The sequence below is a fragment of the Clytia hemisphaerica genome, unplaced genomic scaffold (assembly GCF_902728285.1).
Source record: "Clytia hemisphaerica strain Z4C2 unplaced genomic scaffold, Clytia hemisphaerica genome assembly, whole genome shotgun sequence".
Taxonomy (NCBI): Eukaryota; Metazoa; Cnidaria; class Hydrozoa; order Leptothecata; family Clytiidae; genus Clytia; species Clytia hemisphaerica.
This window is the reverse complement of record NW_027103726.1, coordinates 1,117,854-1,124,756: the sequence shown is the minus strand read 5'-3', so window position 1 is coordinate 1,124,756 and position 6,903 is coordinate 1,117,854.

The window sequence follows — 6,903 nt, the reverse complement described above, 5'->3', positions numbered from 1 at the left end:
TTTCCTTTGATAGCTCTAACTTCATCAATACAAATTTGAAAAAGTCATAATGCACAAGGACTCATTAGAGGGCAGCGCTGAATAGAGGATGAAATATCAAAGTAGAGAGAAAAAACTCAACCTCGGATAACCAGTGACATTTCCGATTTTTTGAAAGGAGGAGGTATATAGCCGGGTCCAAATACTTAAATTTTTTTTAAATACTTCTTTTTTTCACAAATGAGATTGCTTAACATAAAGCTACAGGGGTCTTATTAACAAAGGAAAAGGCTACAAAACTACTCTCTGGGTTTTACAAAGTTTTTCTAGAAAGAAATGACGTCGAAAGAATGAAACGGCTGCTCAGGTAAGTTATGGCATGTCTCAAAAACCTGAAAATTACCATAATTTTTGAAGGCCATTAGCCGGCAGAAAATGAGGAAACCAATGATTTGCTACGAAAGGTACCACGATGAAGTTTCGCTGTAGAGGTGTTACCTAATTGTTTACGCCCTTATTTTCGCGAAAAACCGCAAAAACTAAAAATTCTGACGTCAGCAAAACTTGTTTTTTAAATAACTCCAGTTTGGCTAAAGATAGAAGCATGAAATTTGGACTGAAGTTGCGTATCATTAAAAGGATCATTTTGCTAAAAAAATATTTTTGAAACTTTGCTGACATCAGCACTTTATTGCAAAATTTCGTATTTTGTTGATTTCTGCTGACGAAAGCAAAATTTCGAAAAGTTTTTTTTTGCAAAATGATCCTTCTAATGATATTCAACGTTGGTTCAAATTTCATGTTTCTACCATTAGCCAAACTGGAGATATTTAAAAAACAAGTTTTGCTGACGTCAGCACTTTTTTGGTTTTTGCGGTTTTTCGCAAAAATAAGGGCGTAAACAATTAGGTAACACCCCTACAGCGAAACTTCATCATGGTACCCTTCGTAGCAAATCATTGGTTTCCCCATTTCTGCCGGCTAATGGCCTTCAAAAATTATGGTAATTTTCAGGTTTTTGAGACATGCCATAACTTACCCGAGTGCAATGAAACGGCTGCGTTTCAATCAAGTTATTGAAATACGAAACAGTATATATAAGTAGATCATGCCAAGCTTTTTGTCAACAAAAAGTTTTTTTACAAGATGTTTTAAGAATGTCAATATTTTCTGGCAAGATAAAACAAACGACTTACATGATAAGGTAACATTTTCCATCAAGACATGGCCACATTCACAAAAACGAACTCGCATTGACATCTAATAAGAAAATTTAGATAGTGAGGCCTTGAAATTATTATGATTTGGAAATCGTTAAACCTTTGTAAGTTTGGGAAGAATTTGTCCATCAAATTTTAACATACGTCGCCAGTAAGACACAGGAATTGATAGATTAGAATTGGGAATTGAGCGAAAACATAACATAATAACATTCCCAAGAAAATCAATCTAAGTAATATGTACAAAAAATCCGAAAATATCACAAATTAACTTTGATCTAAAAACGGAAACACCGATATTTTAATTTTTATACTCACCAAGTTGCCACAAGCTATACAGATCTGTTGAACCATTTTAAATTTGGTAAAGTTTTCTTTTACAGCGACGTTTTTACTTTTTGAGCTGTTTCCTTATAATTCTTTTACTGGGTGCTAAAGAGTAGCGGAAAGTGGAAGTGATTTTTCGAGAAAATATTGTATATTTGTGCAATGCTTAAAAGTTGCGTAATATTGCTTGGTCAGCGAATTTGTTATGACACATCACCAACGCGAAAAAGTGAGTGTATAAAATAAATACTTATTTTGCAAAAAAAAAAAGAATGAAAGAATTGTATAGAAATGTCTTACTAATAAATAAGGCCCTACAAAGTCTAAACCAGGTCAGCAATTTTCTCGAAAACCCCATTTTCCATCTTAGCTAACATACGAGAAAAATTCTCATCTAAGAGAAGAGAAAAAAGCCAGCTTTTCCAGTCTTCTTATTATGTTTTCTTATAACACATACTACTTTAATCATCTCTTTAAAATCACCATGGTAACCAATATCAATTCCTTTTGAATAATTTATCAGTTCGATTTTGAGATGATGGTATTTATCTATTCTAACTGGTCTGTAAAATACACACGTTTCTTAGGGCAAAAATAAACAAACAAAAAAAACGTATTTTTTTTCGACTTAGCAAATAAATTATACGTATCTTATTCGAGTCATAGCTGATTACGAAATTGGCATACATTCTAGAAAATAAAATTTGTTTTATTAAATCGTGAAAATTTGTACTTTCATAAAAATACTTTAAGCTTTTTCAAATGGTCAAACAGGCCATAGAAAAATTACCTTTCCGCAATATTATTTTCAATTCTTAAAATTCAATTCTTTTCGTCTACTAGAATGACTTCAAAATAGTAGCTTCTTTCTTGAATGTATTAAGTTCAATAGCTTTTATTATGAAATGCATTTAGTCAAGACCGCAAGCAATATCAATCGAAAATATGTCATATGCTCATAACCAGAAACGCCCGTCAGGACTTGGTCATTACAAGATCACTCAAAAAGGATATTTTTAAACAATACACGTTTTTTTTATGAGAACAAACTATATAAGAACATAAGGCTTCGCGAGGCCCAAAAATTTAAGAACATTCTAAGAACATACTAAGGCTTTGGAGACTTAAAAACATGCAATTTCTTAAGAAATTACATCAAAATGCTCAAAAAATGCTGAAAATAAGAACATTTTAAGAACATTCTTAGGCTTCAAATACAAAAAACTAAGAACATCCGAAGGCTTCGAAAATTTTTGACGTTCTTATAAAAAAAAACGTGTATCACTTTTTACCTGTAATTTAAAAGGAAAAAAATCATTAATGTAAATCGTATATTAAACTGATGCTTTAAGGGAACTTTATTTTGGCGGCTTAAATAGACCCTCTGCAAAATTTAAATTTTTAGTTTTATTCTATTTGTATTTTACCAAGATACTTGGCTTTACTCTTGATAAAGCAAAAAAGGTCCATATTTTGCCCAAAACTCTCACTTTCATCAGTATACTTTGGTACAAGTTGCTCTGGGTAGAGATTGGTTAAAGCAAAAATAATTTAGTCTAGCAAGCTAAACGACTTACTAATTCGGACATAAAAAACGAAAAAAATAACGAAAGATACTAATTTGTAGTTATACAAGCGGATATTATTCCGCAACACCCATATTACTGTATTGCATGAACTATAAGCAACCCCTGTCCAACAATAATAACAAACCAAAAATCGTTCTTCATTATCCTACCAATATTTTTCACTTTTGCATTTCAGTTAGCCTGAATATTGTTCGTTCGATGATGAAAATTTCTTCTTCTTCGATGAACAAACTAATCAATCTTCATTTTGCGCCTGTAATATAAATTAAGTAATCATGACATTGTTTTGAAAGATGAAACTGTAATTTTTTTGACCATCAGGTGAAAGTTGCAGAAACAGCCGGCGAAGCAATTAAAAATATGCGTTCTTATCCTCTAGGAGACCACATATTACGGACCATTATGACCTTCAATTTTTTATACAATTGATATGTTCTAATTTCTGAGAAACTTCCTTCAGAACACTTTCGAGAAAGAATCGATCGATCGCCTTGCTAGCTGCTTTCAAATCGAAGTTGTTCAACCGTAGGGGTTGTCTCAATCGAATAAGTTAACATGAAATACTAACATTTCTATTTTAAAAACAAGTCGGGTTAAAATGTCAACGGGAGAAATACTCCTCTAACGAAGAAAACGCACGATACAAACTGATGCTGACATTCCGAAGTTTTGATAGTGGAAAAATAAAGACGACAGTTTTGAAGTTGTAACAAGAATAATTAAAACACACATTATCCCCTGTGGAAAATAATCGAATAAACTAATACTCACTGCAAAATATTGTGTTTTTACCCCCCCCACTGGCTGAAAAAATCCTACCGTGGATTTGAGAAGGGGCTTGTACTAAAATCTCATTTGTTAATTTACTTTTTACTGTGATATTAAACTTTGCCCACCATTTTACCGTCTAAACGTCCTCTAGTCTGTGTATAAAAGGTGTATTTTTTACCATAACTATCCAGCCAGTTGCCATTTAATAAAAATCTGGGTTCATTGGAAAGATATTTAAATGAGCTTATATTTTTCACCAAATAGTTTTTCAACATTCGTGCAAGACAATGAAGAAAAACGAAGAAGAAAATTTGCTACTTTTGATAGAAAGGTGCTATGGAAATGATTTTTTCATCAATCATCAAAAGCTGAAAAATACGCGAGTCCAAAAATATATTGGCTTGGTCTAAGATTTTACTTACATTTGAGAGATTCAAAGGGAAATCTTGCAACCTTCAATTTTGAAAAAATTCGATTCAGCCGTTTGTCTGAAAACCTTTATTTTTTTTTTAACTTGGAGGACTTCCATACTTTGATCAGGGTATTTACTGCACCATAAAACTTTTGGAAATAATCATTCCAGATTTTGGGCCTATCTTAAGTGAATTTCTTTCCATACAGATGTTTTACGAGATTCTGCGTGGTTCTACTGTCAGTAGACGACTTGCTTTCGAATGATTTAAACGTAATGTTGATTCTTTTCTCTTTGAGAACATCGTGAGTTGTCTTAATAAGTTTCTTGTTTGGCTTGGATGTGTAGACTGTTGCACTAACAACCGGTTCTTTCCGACATTTCTCAAGGATATCTTCTGAAATAGGGGTTTTTAACCCTTAGAAGCCAGAATACGTATATATACGTTTTGAAAAGGCCATTTTACCGATACACAGTCTTTTGGTCATAACTCCTGACCACTTGAGATTCAGAAAAAAAAATCTGCTATTTTTTGTAGCTGAGAGAAAGAGCTTTCCAACGATACCAAAGTTGATACCTGAATCGTTTGTCCTGGTCCAGAAATTGCCTTTGAAAGAATAAATTTCCAGAAAAAAATGATGAACTTTTTGGCCTTTTTCAAAAAAAGACAGCGGCTTCTAAAGGTTAACAAAAATTGTTTAAATCTTTAAAACTGGTCCAAACAGTCCAAAATGACTACTGGTACTAAGAGAAAGTAGATAAAGGCATTTTAAATGAAAAATGAAAAACAATAGAGTCTATGTTAACCCTTAGAAGCCAGAATACGTATATATATACGTTTTGAAAAGGCCATTTTACCACAGTCTTTTTGGCCTTTTTCAAAAAAAGACAGCGGCTTCTAAAGGTTAATCTCATTACACCCCTTTCTCACAGATCCGTTAGGATTTTTTAGCCAATTTGGATTTGAATTGAATTCCATTGTTTTCAAGTCAGAAAATTCGAAAAGTTGCACAAAATTTTGCAGTTAGGGTTTTTTAATTGGATTATTTTCAATGGGTGGGGGGGGGGGACAAAAATTGGATATAATAATTTTCAACTTGAGACGATATGTTGGTAAATTTTTCTAGTGGGATGTGGTCCCGCAGGGTCTTTGAGAAGAAGGTTTTTATTCTTAGAAAAAGGGCGAGGGCCTTTTGTGTTAAATCTTTTGAAATATTTTGAGTAGTTTTTGATAGTTCAGGATAGATCAGCTGGGTTCACTATAAAGTTTGCCCAACCTTGAGCAAAGAGTGTCGAAGCTAATTTTTTGGTATCTGATAATGCCATTGTGTTGTATTCAGCGAACATAGTGTACCGTGGAAAGCACAGGCCGAAATCATATATCGACCTGTGCCGACCAATCCAGATTCTATTCAGCGCGCAATCAACGCAGAGAAAAGTAACCATGACGACAATCCAAGATCTTGGATTAAGTTCAAAGGTGATATTTTTTTCGCGTCGTTGAAAACACAACTCAAAAATGTCATCAAACGCTTTTTAAAAAAAGTCAGTGTGATAGAGCAGAGAATCATAACATAAAGATTTGTCTATTATTTCGATTCAATTGAAGTAACATATTTCAATAATCAATAGTTTAGTAATTACTGTTATACATTTGGAAATAATGTAGCTAGAACATTTCTTTTGAAACAAAGACTTATATACAACCAAAACAAGACGTCTAACCATTGTTTCACTTTAGTTAGATCCGGCCCGCGAAAAATTGGCCGTCAGAAAAGTTATCCAGTCCGTGGAACTCGAGGCCGAGTTATTTATTCGAGTCATTTTTTTGAGTTATTAAATACTGACTTGTTGCGTCCTTTTTCGTAATTTTTGGCTTGATTATACTCGTCAACAATTTGGTACTCAGTCAGTTCCTATATTTTTTGAGAATATTCCCTTTTTATAATTCATAAGTCCTTTAGGCCTTAAGTTAACTTTAAGACATAGGAACCGAGTTATGAAATAGGAATAACTCGAGTTTGAGGAACCGGGGTTATGAAACATAGGAGTAAATCAAAAAGTTAAAGGGAACTGATTTACAGAATGAATAGTTTTAAAAGGAAATTTGAATAGCTAATCTAAAAGTTTTTTTAAATAACCGAGTTAAAGACAGGAAACAACTCGAACAATGACCATTTCGGCGGCTGGATAACATTAGCGAGTTTATGTATTTGCACTTTTGAGGACGGTAGAGTGACTGAAGCGATTTGGAAAAACCTGCAATTCGGCCCAGCAAAATCGAGGACGGTAAAAGTGCTGATTTACCTTCGTCCTCAGCTGGTCAGGATCTACTCAAATTAGAACCTTACTGTCTCCGTCACTGAAAAACACACATACATAAACTCACAGATATCTAAGCCCGAAGGGCTAGATAGGCAACTTTAAGCTTTCTCCAGCAAAAAAAAGTGAAGCAAAAATTTGACTTTTTAAATTTCGTGCCGATGGATAGGATCTAGCATTTTAATTGTTTTCGGAGTGCGAGATCAAAAAACGTAGCCGGCAAACGCTATTTCACATCTCTCAAACCGGTGAAATTGCATATTTTAGTCACGTGACTCTGGTA